General features: G+C 47.4%; 1 long non-coding RNA gene across 1 annotated transcript; it reads right to left on the reverse strand.

Moving 5' to 3' along the window:
* Positions 1 to 772: 772 nt before the first annotated feature.
* Positions 773 to 12,134, reverse strand: LOC102546647 (uncharacterized). The gene is made up of 3 exons (XR_015622477.1): positions 12,073 to 12,134; positions 11,284 to 11,400; positions 773 to 7,897 (listed from the first exon to the last, which is right to left on the reverse strand). It is a non-coding gene; the product is annotated as an uncharacterized LOC102546647 (long non-coding RNA).

Genomic DNA, 12,134 nt, shown 5'->3' on the forward strand with positions numbered 1-12,134 from the left:
TTCAGTTACAGCATCTGGTGGCTCACAACTGCCTGGAACTCCAGTCCCAGGGGCTCTGATGCCCTCTTCTGGCGTCAGTAGGTACCTGCACTCATATGGTACACATAAAATTCGCACAGGCACACACATCCACATAAATAAAAAAAAATTTTTTTTTGAAGACTCACAATGGAGTCTTTGATAGCATGCTATTCAGACTGGTTTCTTCAGACTAGCACTCTCAGCTGCATTGTGTCTTGAGTTTCATTGATGATTCCAAAGAGTCTTTGTTTACATAGATTGTATCCATTGGTAAATCCTCGGGTGACAGTCTCTGAATTCTCATCAGCTAGAACTCATGCTTGCCTGTGCTTGCCCAGGGCCAGCTAGCCCTTGTCACAAGTAAAGTGACTTCAGAGGGAGGGTCATAAAAGGGCCCTCAGGTCCCTAACTGGTCTCTTCTGTCACTCTGAGGAAGACCAGTCACTTGTGATTTGAGTCCACTGGAAATACTCATGGAGAAAAACCAAGACCTGCACCTGCCAAAAGCCAGCAACTGTCCCGGGCTTCAGAGAGTCAGCAATCTCAGGGCAGATCCGTTAACTCCTGTGTGGCCTGCAGACAGCTCCAACCTCAAGAGACCCTGACCCACCCAGGGCGTACCTGAGTCTCAGGAACTATGGGAAACAACCAAGGAGTAATGCTGCTTTACTCTAACGGGCCGAGGGTGCTTCGTTACGCAACCATAATTAAGTGCTTTTTATTGTGCTGTGAATTAAAACAGAAAACAGTGTCAATGCGTTGTTGCATTGCAACAAACTATATTTATTCATTTGAATGGATACATTTTAATACTTAGTCATTTGTTAACCTTAACTCATTTAAAAATTTAAATACATTTTTCATTGTAAAAACAACTGCCTACCAAAACAAAACAAAGTGTGGCGAGAAGGGTGATGGCAGTGCATGGGTTTTTTGTTTTTTGCTTTTTGTTTTTTTTCAAATCTCTTTAATGTCTGGCTTAATAGAAGACAGCTGGGTCCTCACGTATGGACTTCTGCAGTCAGTGGTCCTGATGTTGCTTTGTTTGCAGCCTGTGAAGGAGGCACAGCCTTCCTTCACTGTTGGAAAAGGGAGGAGTACTTTAATGGCCTTTTCAGATAATTACGGATCTTCTCTGACTCGACTCTGTAGTCAAGTAATAGAAGGTTACTTGCGATGTGGAATGTGAAACCCAATCAGTGAACTCTGTGTTCTTGAGTACGTTAAAATCCCTAGGTCCAGCTTGTACTTGGACTGGGTCTTTAGGGTGTGCGTGGTAACGCTGTGCATGGGTCACTTGGGAAACATTGCTTCATTAAACTGTGCAGCTCTCCCCAGTTTGATCTATTCCGTGATGAAAACGAAAACTCCGTGTTTCTTAACAGCACTGTTGATTTAATCAGAAACGTCTGTCCATGTGGGGGAGGTGTCAAGACCGTGGCGGCAGACATTTTTTCAAAACTTCTAAGTTTTGCTCAAAGTTTCTATTTTGGCCACCGATATTGTCAGTCACCTTTGTGTGGCAATCTCGGGTGGTTGTTTTTGCTTGTTTGTTTCTTTTTGTTTTGTTTTGTTTTTTTCAGAAAATGCCTGCCACATGACCTTCTCTGAATACCTAAGCTTATCTAGACTTTTGCATTCTGCAAAAGTGGTTCATTCTATTCACAACACCCCCAGGTACTTCTCAAGAACAGCAGCTCACAGAGAGATGTGCTAGCAGGGCCCCATGCCCCCACATCTCAACTCATTGTACAGAACAGTAAACAAGGGAGCTGCAGGCAAGCCTTTATGGCTGCTTCATCTAGAACATTCTGAAACACAACTGGCCTCGTCCTCTCACCTACCCCCAAAGTTTGTAGCACTAAAGATTACCATGGTGGCCAGAATAGTCTGGTGACCGCGATGTCACCCCAAATGTCAACATAGTAAGAAGGAAATAGCATCTTGCTGTTTTTAGGGAAATACCTGTGGCCTTGCTGACACAATGACCCTATGTCATGGGCTGCAAAGGTTCCCCAGACTCACCATGAGAGCCACTGTTTTCAGAAACAAGTGACATTGCATTACGTGACCCATTTTAAGGCGACTGCTATGTGCTAAGGCATGCATGGACTAAACCTTTGTGCATAGCCGTAAAGGCTGCCTCTTCTGTAAGCTAGGACACTATCGATAAAGAGCAGTATATATCCGGTGGCTAGGGTAGAAACGGCTTCTTTATTAAGGCAATGAGAGTAATCTTCATGCCTTTGTTTATCCCATTCATCAGTCTCTGAGAAGTTCCTCGGACGATCAGTGTTGAATACATAGCGGATGAGGAAGCTAACACCCACACTTCTATGTAGCTCCCCTTCATCTGACGGGCAGCGAAGCTAGCTGATGCAGAAGAGACCCATTTCAGGTCAGTAGGGTTCCCTCCTGCTCCAGGCCAGGGCTGCCGAGGCACTCATGCCAACAGTATGTGTACGATGTGTCTAGAGAGCAGCAGGCTGTGTGGAAGGACTGAGGCCTTACCTCTTCTACAATGCCTGGAGATTCCTAGCCCAGAGCACACGATGTCATTGCTTCATTCTCACTTAGTTTAGCTGGCAGAAGTGCAGAACAGACTTGAACGCTGACTGGTCTGGGCCCTATGGTTAGTGACTATGTGGCTCTCCTGTCTGAGGGCAGACCCAGGTCTACAGGCGGGGGTGGGGGGCAGCAGGCCGCTGTGTCCTGAGCCTTGGGAACTGGAAACCTTTCCACATCTGTTTGCCTGGTTGGGGGCAGGAGGAAATCACCAAAACCTTCAAACACAAGGCCAGAGCTGGGAAACAAAGGGAAGGCCTTAAGTGGCCAGTGACCTTGGGTCATATGAGCACCCTGGGGACCTCCTCCGTCGTCTTCCATCCTTTCAGATCCTCCAGCATCCAGTCTTTTCATCGTCCTCCAGGTCAGCAGGGTCAGGTTGACTCAGAGGACCAGAGAGTTTATCAAATGGGCCAGAAGCAGGTATGAGGGTGCCCTTCCCACTAAAAGCCAGGTGAACCAAATGAACAGTGTACCGAAGCCAGCATCCCACACTGACTGAATTTTCTCCCCTTCTTCCTTGTCCTTCTCCCTCTTTTTCTGATTTGGAACCCTGTGAGAGCACTGGGAACCAGTCACCAAAGCAGACCATTAGCGGACTGAAGGATGTAAGGAAAGATTCAGAGGGCAGGCAGCCTACACTAAGAGCCCAGGAACCAGCACACAGAGCCATCCAGAAGCTTCCGAGGAATGCCACCACCCTACGGTGTGCTGGAACCATGGGCGTGCACACACCTTGTCCCACCTTCACAATCACAGTAACATGGTTGACAGTAGCGAGAATATTTACACCACGGATATTGGCAGGCTGCAAATCAGACTCCCACACTCACTGATGGCCACACGTTTACCAACATACCAGTACCTCCACCATAGCAAATATCCATCCCTCCAGATATAATTCTCTGAAGGATTACGCTGGAATTCTAGGGAGACAAAACAGGGTGGGAGTGTTGTTATTTAACATGTAGATTTCTTGGCCATCCTGAACTAAGGAGGTCTGTTTCTCTGGAGGCAGGGCCTGTAGGAAAACTCTTTTTAGCAAACCCTTAAGGCTATTAATAAATTCAATAAAATTTGAGACTTCAGGCTTAGGGAGTGGGAGAGGAGAGTGGGTGTGCATATGGCTCTTGGCATCTGGAATAAACAGCTGGCGTCTGTCCCAGTTGACTAGAGAACCGGCAGCTGTTTTACCTCGAGATATAACTTCGTGACAGGAAAAAGAGGTGGGAATTCTGGGTTTCCAGCTACTCACTGACAACACGATTGGCTCTGCATTGGATCTCAGGATGTCTCCACTTTGCAGCCTGGAGATTTTGACCCAAGTCAGCATAAACACATGCCCAGATAGACATATGTCCCATCGAGGAGAAAGACTTCACGGTTTGGCCCAGTAGGCAGCTGGTATAGCACAGGAACCCCTCAGCCAGCTCAACACCAGACTGCTCAGGACAGTGGTTCTTTCTGAGGGGGTACAGGCAGAATCAAGAACTGTCACAGCCAGGAATGGTTTTTAAAGCAAAGAGCTGTTGATTACCTTCCGCTGAGCCAGGAAGAGAAAGTTAGTTAGGGCAGAAAAAGGAAAGGATGAAGAATGGGAGAGGAAGGGGTGGCGAGATGGTTCAGTCAGTAAGAGCGCTTTGTTCCAAGCCTGAAGACCCAGATTCCTAGACCCACATGGTTGGAAGAGAGAACAGTGGCACATACATTGGAACATGCACATGTATGTGTACACACACACACACACACACACACACACACACACACACACACACGTCATAAAAAAAGTTTAAAAAGAAAAGGAGAAGAAACAAACCTTTTCCCAGTTGTGAAACAGAAAGTGTCCAGGGATCCCAGCTCTGCCTTAGACTGGTTTGTGTACCCACCTGACCGGGCAGTTTAGACTCTTTATTTTTTTTCTCCTGAAAGCTTAACTATGTTTTGAAATAGTCTTGGGGGGTGGATAGTGATAGGAGAACAAAGACAGAGCTGGCATATGGAGGAGCTGGGGTTTGGACGGACAACTTCTGTGACTGAAGGCTAATATACTGCCCCCCAGACTCCCAAGCTTAATGCAGTATTTTTCTGCATGTGCTGGGAGCCCAGGAGGGCCCTTTCTAGCCCACAGAGGCAATGGTGATAGACACAGGGGCTCAAATGAATTCTTAGACTATCAGAGTCGCCATATCCAATGCAAATTCAGAAACATAGTCCAAAACCACATGTAAAACGTTCAGGGCTGTAGGATATTAAATTGTAAACTATTAGATTACCGGCTATTAGATTATGTGCTGGAGTGGATAACAGAGAGTCAACCATGTTTGTGCATACACTGTAGACACACCCTGTTTCAGGCATTTAAGCTTGCAGCTTGTTCATGATTGTGCCTGGTGTGTTTATCCTAACAATTCAGGGCTGTTATTAAACATGAAGCTTCATCAAATACAAGGCAGACAAAGCCAAATGGCCCCACTTGAGAAAAACAAGATGTGATCTCAAGTGTTTTCTAGTCTCTCTCTGTGTCCAGAAACTCTTCCTGACTGCATAAACCATCTCTGCTTTGAAATCATGGATTCAGGGCTGAGAATATAGCTTGTGGTAGAGCATTTGCCTAATGTGATCAAGATCCTGAGTTCAATTCCCAGCACCGTAACCACACAGAGAGGGAGGGGAGGGAAGGAGGGAGACAGACAGAGAAAGAAGTCATTCATTCAGTAAATACACGGACCTACCAGATCACTCAGATCTACATAAACAGAATAAGGAAAGCTCACACGCAACAGTCATCTGCGTTAAAGAAAAAAAAGGACAGAGAAACTTGGCCTCATTCACATGAACTTTAGTTTATCTAGAAGTAGATAGGAGACAAATACACAGATAAGGGTGTGCCTGTGCATTGTCTTTGGGACTATGAAAGGAAGGTGTGCGGCCCGCAAAGGTCATCTGCTCAGAGGGAGTTTCCACGGAGTCCTTGCTGTGATGTGGGGTTTGATTGGTTTTAAGGACCTGGGGTCGAGGTGAGAGGAGATGGAGAGCTCTGAGGAGGACATTGGAAAGGGAAGGGCCAGCGGCACAGTGAGGACAGCAGCCCTCCGCCTGGATAAGATCATTCAAGATGCCGAATGAGAGCCAGGCTGAGACTGAGGTAGCTCCCTGGATCACCCAGGGCCCTAGGATACATCTGAGTCCTGTCTCCTGTCTTCCCACAAGCCAGACCAGCAATTTCAGAGTCTCAGAATTTGAACAGATCACCTTTCTCTTCCTTCTTCAGTCTCTAACTCAACCTAAACCCATTGCTTCTCGGCGCTTCTAAGCAGGGAGGAGCTAAGGAAGCATAGCTAGTTCACGTTTCTTGAAATACCCAAGGGAACAGAGGCAGTAGGAAGTCTCCAACATGGATCTCAGGCAACTTCAGATATTTAAGACAAATCCCTTGAGAGGAAAGACACCGGATTGGGGCTGGCACCCTCTGCCTCCCTGCTTCCTTATACTGTTTCCCAGCTGCTCTTCCTCGACCCTGTTCAGACTGACTGCAGCAGAAGGAGCCCTGACATTGAACGTCATCTAACACTTATTGAACATTTGGTATACACAGGTCCCAAACAGGCACTTCACGTGGGCTAACCCCATGTGGACCCCACACACTCTCTGAGGTTGGATTAGTTACTGCTCTCACTGCGTGGGTGAGGTCCTGTGAGTCAGCTGATCGATTAAACGAGGTGCTCCAGGTCCACATGCGGAGCCATCCAGAGACTCTCCACATTTGGGTTTGCTGTTTTGAATGCACAAAACGAATCCTTCTTCTGGTTCTTTGAGGCGGGTCTTAGCCTTACTGTGTTGAGTTCCGTTCTGAGGTCGGGCAGCCTAGGTGGAGCCCAAGGTTACTGATTTCAAACAAGAAAAGAGTTATGTGTGGGGCCAGTTTCTGTCTCTTGAGAGAAAACAAAATAAAAAAGCAAATCCCAAACTTCCAGGGCAGAACTGAAGTCATAGTCTCTTCAGACCAAACCTCTTGGGCAGTCTTGAGGGGACTGCAGAATATAGACAATTCCTCTAGCACTTCTGAGATGCGTGGCTTCTTCTCTCTCTGAAGCAGAACCTTTGCGAAGTTCTATAATCCTCCCTGTAGCTCAGAGGCCTGGCCACCCGCCGTAGAGCAACCCAGAGCCACGTGATTTGCAGCATGTACCGACTCGCACATGGAAGACAGTAATTACCTCCAATTCCAGTTAGGAAAGCTGAACCCTGCCTTTTTCGTGCCTCAAACAATTATTGAAATGCCTTTTGAAGCACTGGACAGAAGAGAAAAGCAAAACAAACCAGAGCCAATTAGAGCCTGGGATTTGAGGGTGGCTTAGAATGGTGCAGCTCGACTTGGGAGGAACTGTGGGAGAGGGTCAGAGGTCACCTCAAAGCTCCAGCTGCCAGCCAAACTTTGCTTGTGCCAAAAGAGCCATTACTTTGCCTTTAGAATCAGGGCCCTCGCCCTGCCTGGGGAATGTTTTGCAGGAACAGCCTCTGCATGGCTGTCGGAGAAGGCTCCCTGATTAGATAAGGCCTGGAATGTGTTTGATGTTGTGCAAAACAGTCTCTGACAGCTTTCCTAACTCGATGTCCAAGGCTTTTCCTCAAGCAGAGACTCTAGTGTACAAAGCGAGCTCACAGAGAGCTCTTCTGCAGGGATGCACCTTGGAGGGGTCTGCGCGTGAGTGTACCGCTGATCGTCAAGGTCTCCTGCGCATGCGTGTACCACTGAGCGTCAAGGTCTCCTGCGCATGCGTGTACCACTGAGCGTCAAGGTCTTCTGGCTCTGGATCTCTTCTGGCGGCTCAGAGGCAGCTTGAGTAACCATTGCTGCCAGTGGAAACCAAGATACCCTCCATGAAGGTTACAAATGGCCTTTGGGTGGCGTGGGATCTGGGGGAAGTACTTCTTTATGGAACTCAAAGACAGTCCCATTCAAAGCTGTGACAGTGCAGGCCAGTGAGTTGGAGCATGAAAGGTTGAAACCCAGGTTAAAGAGGATCTGGCCAGGGGTTGCCTGGGAGATAATTTGAGTTAATAAATTCAGACTGCCTGTCAGGGCAAGGTGGCGCCATCCAGGAAGTTCCAGTTTGAGTTTGGGTTAGGATCTGGGTAAGCAAGCAATAGGCACCAAATAGCCAACGTTCCTAACTCGGCCTGAGCAGGCAGCTTTGATTTTGCTCTTGGCATGAGTGCCAAGTTCTCCATTTGCCTGTCATCCACCCATTTCCTATGCCTTCATGTCTGCCGTCTACTGTAAGAAATGGTCCTTGAAGGAATAATATTCCTATAGAAAGAACAAGATGACACATTGCTTAAAAATGGTATAAATGCGACATTCTGGTGGTATGCAAGGCTGGGTCTGCCCAACACAGTGGTAAATGCTTTTAATCACAGTGCTTCAGAGGCAGAGGCAGATGGATCTCTCTGAGTACAAGGCCAGCCTGGTCTACAAAGTAGGTTCAGGACCAGCCAAGGCTATAGAGTGAGTCCCTGTATAAGAACTAAATTAAAGAAAACAAACAAAAAACAAAAACAAAATAGACTGTTCTGTGGTTGGGAGAGGAGGTTCATGCTGCACCTCCTTTTTGGATAAGAATGGTAGCTAAGATATTCATGGCTTTCTATTCTTGGGTTGTTGCCTGGTACGCCCTCTGCTCCCTCCGGCCCTAAATGGGAAGTGCTGTGATTAGCCTTGCTGCAGATGGGAAGGGGACAGAGAAAGGTCAACAACCTGGCCAAGGACACGTGGAGTGAGGGGTCCACAGAGAGCAGCTGTCATGATCCAAAAGGGACTTAGACATACCCAAGTTCTAAAATAGGCTTTGGTTTTAAAATTAAACCCTTTAAGGCTCCCACAGAGCAACACTGAGAGATGAGCAAAGCAGACTAGTAGAAAGAAAAATATATGGACACCCCCCCCCCAATAAACCCTGTCTGAGACAAATCAGGGGCCTTCTCGATCCTCACTCCTCACAGGAATGTGTCAGGATGAAGGGAGAGGACTGAGAGGATCCACTGCTCTGGTTGTAGGTGAATGGCCCCATAGGCTAAAGCTGGCTTTAAGTAGAGTTCCTAGCTGATCCAAGACACACAGTTTAGGGAACGTTCTAGAGTTCAGAACTGCATTAACCGTGGAGGACATTCATCTTTTCTTCTGTTTCACGTGGTCATTGTTCAGGAGGAATCCAGATTCTGTCAGCCAGGTCACACAGAAGGCCCTCCTTTACTAGGTTAGAACGAGGACCAGACACATTGCAGTTCTAGTCTTGGGGGGGTTCCAGTTTTTCAAGATACAAGTGCAAAGCCTAGGGCTGTCTTCAGCAGTGCAGTGCGGGTCTACCGAAGCCTGAGGCCCTGGTTTTGGTCCTCACCACACAAAGTAAAAAGATCAAGATGACAAAGACAACAGCAATGGCGACACAGGATGGGGAAGAGGGCATGCCTATGGCTCTTTGGAGCAAATCATGTGCCAGGTGTGGTGGCACACCCCTGTAATACCAGCACTTGGATACTGAGGCGGGAGGATTACGAGTTGCCCACAGTAAGACACTGAAACATGCTTTCCCAATGTTTTCTCGGAAGCAGGTTCCCAATATGCCTGGCAGAGGTCACCCCTTATTTAGCCTTTTCTCTACTAGACCAAGAGTACCATAAAAGTAGCTTGGCCTATGCTACTAGAAGGTGTGGCCTTATTGGAGGAGGTGTGGCCTTATTGGAGGAAGTGTATCACTGTGGAGGTGGGGCTTTGAGGTCTCATAATCCTGCCAGTGGGATCCAGACCTCCCTCCTTGCTGCTTTCAGATCAAGATGTAGAACACTCAGCTTCTTCTCCAGCACCATGTCTGCCTGCATGATGCCATGCCTCCCACCATGATGATAATGGACTGAGCCCCAATTAAGCCAGCCCCAATTAAATGTTGTCCTTTATAAGAGTTGCCTTGGTCATGGTTTCTCTTCACAGCAATGAATCCCAAACTAAGAGAAGGGGGTCTTGGATTTTTTTTTCTTTTGAGGCCTGTGCTAGGCAGAGTAATGACTGTCCAATGATGTCACCACCCTAATCCATGTGTCATATGATGAGAAAGAGTCAAGGTAGGAGATGACATTGACGTGCAAGCCAGTTGACTTGAGAATGCAGAGATGACCCTGGATTGCATAAGTGTTTCATTAACCACAGAAGAGAATCATGCCATATCAAAAAGACTCGATGAGCCTTGAAGGCAGAAGGAGCCATGAGTCACGGGCTGTGGATGACTTTTATATTCAGACCAAAGCAAGACAATGGATTTTGCTTCCTGAACCCCCAGAAATAAGTGAGGCTCTGACAGTGGCTTTATTATAGCCCCATATCTGACTTTTGACCTCCAGGAGTATAAAATAACAAATCTGCATTGCCATGAAGAAACTCACTAGAGCAGCCGTGGAAACTCTTATGGTATCATAGATCTCTCCTCTAAGATCCTGGGACAGCCTCTGGCAGATCCCCTGACTTGGGGGCCTGCAACCATGATAATTACCACAGTGGTTTCCTGGAGGTCCTTGTGGTCTCCTTGGCCTAGTCACACCCGAATGTGAGCAGTTCGGCCCCCAGAGCCTCCCCACCTAGGGTCTCTTCTTGGTGAGTCATGTTCCCTGTCTGGACAGCATGTGGGGGCCTCTCTGAAGTGTAATCCCCTTGTCCAATGGCATCAATGAGCTGTTCACACTCACCCCAAATACCAGACAGTGCTGGACAGCACGGGAGCAGGGAGAGTTTTCTTCCCTTCCTGCAAGGCTGAAGTGTGGCATGGCAGGCGTCAGTCTTGAAGGAACCCTCTATGTCTGACAGGTCGTCTGATGGAGAATACTTTGGATTTGTGATTTCTCCCAATCCCATCCCATCTGTCATATGAATCTTTAAGCTGTTAAGAAACTAGAATGTGGGGCTAGAGAGAAGGCTCAAAGATGGAAAACACTTGATTGTTCTTACAGAAGAATCAAGTTCAATTCCCAGCACCCACATGATGGTTTACAACCATACCTCCCAGTTCTAGGGACTCCAATACCACCTTCTGACCTCCAAGGACACTAGCCAGCATGTGGTACACATGCATAAATGCAGGCAAAACACTCATATACATAAAATAAAATATACATATACAATAAAATACTCATATACTAAAAATAAAAATAAACTAGAATTCTCGGAGCTTTGGTTCAGACTCTTACAAGCTCTGTGACATTGGGAAAGTCATCTAGGACTGGGGAAACAGCCTAACAAGTATGAGGTCCAAGGTTCAATTCTTGATACTGAAAAAGAGAGGAAAGAATCCAACCTTGGGCCTCAGTTTTCTCACCTGTATAATGGGTAGAATACATGAGTCATTATAGCCAGGTATAGAGAAGGATGTGTATAGCACTTTATGTGTTTCCTTTTATTGCTTTCATTCATCGTCCTTGATATTTGTTTGCTGGCTTATCGGTTTGTTTTGAGACAGGGTCCTGATATGTAGCCCTAGACTCAAACTTGTGGGTCTCCTGCCTCATCCTCCCAAGTGCTGGGGCCACAAGCATGGGTCACCACAGCCAGCTGCCATTGGGTGCATCAGAAAAGCCATCTTTTCTGTGAATCACATCTTTGCTGTGAATCTTATCACCAGAGCGGGAGAGGAAGGAAGTGCTGGTACTTACAGCATGGAAGCCTGGGTATCTAAGTCTGCCTGGAAAACTTCTTTTTCCCACGCATGTCTTCAGGAAATAGGCCCCGCTGTGCCACCGCCAGGGGAGTGATTATCCGGAAGGCAAAGCCTGTGTTTAGAGTTATGCAATGGAGAGAGGGCATTTCGGTCGCTGACTCACCCACTGGCACAGCAGCCTGACTTATCCCTACTGCGGCAGAGTGCCTCCCTCGCTCGCTTGGCAAACATTCGCCTCGGATCAATCTCTCTTCGGGTCCAACCAAGAGCCGGTGGCAGTTAGACTACCTGACTCCTCGGGACTTAGGGCCCCCAAGGGGGAAAAGGTCAGGGGAAAAGACCCTCTTGCTTTCAGCCCAGGGTGACCCTGACTCCTGGGTCGTTTGCCGGTGTTGGACCGTTCACAACAGGCTTGTCCCTTTAGGGGTGGCAACCAATGTTCCCCAACAACTTTGTGGCTTGGATCTGCCCAAGGAAGTGGCTCTTTCAATGGCTGCTCGAGAGCTGCTCAGGATGCTTCAGTCATGACTTGTACAAGAGAGAAGTTTGTGCGCGAATCAGAGTGCTCAGGAGAGAACAAAGCCATGTCTGCACAAAGTTCCAACTATAAACCACAGTATGAGCAACAACAACAAAATTTGACACCGTCTCTGGCACTGTCCAGACTGAGAACAACAGAACCGCGTTTTTGAGACCTTCTCGTAATTTGATTCCCAGGGAAAAGGAAGGTTTGGATTAAATTATTTTATCAGCGCAAAAAACCCACTGGTTTCTACAAGCTAACCTGCAGTCCAGGCAGTTAGGTTTCTTGGCGTCTTGCATGTGGAGAAGGTAGGAAAGAGAGAG

This window comes from Rattus norvegicus, chromosome 6 (genome assembly GCF_021556685.1).
Source record: "Rattus norvegicus strain SHRSP/BbbUtx chromosome 6, alternate assembly SHRSP_T2T, whole genome shotgun sequence".
Classification (NCBI taxonomy): domain Eukaryota; kingdom Metazoa; phylum Chordata; class Mammalia; order Rodentia; family Muridae; genus Rattus; species Rattus norvegicus.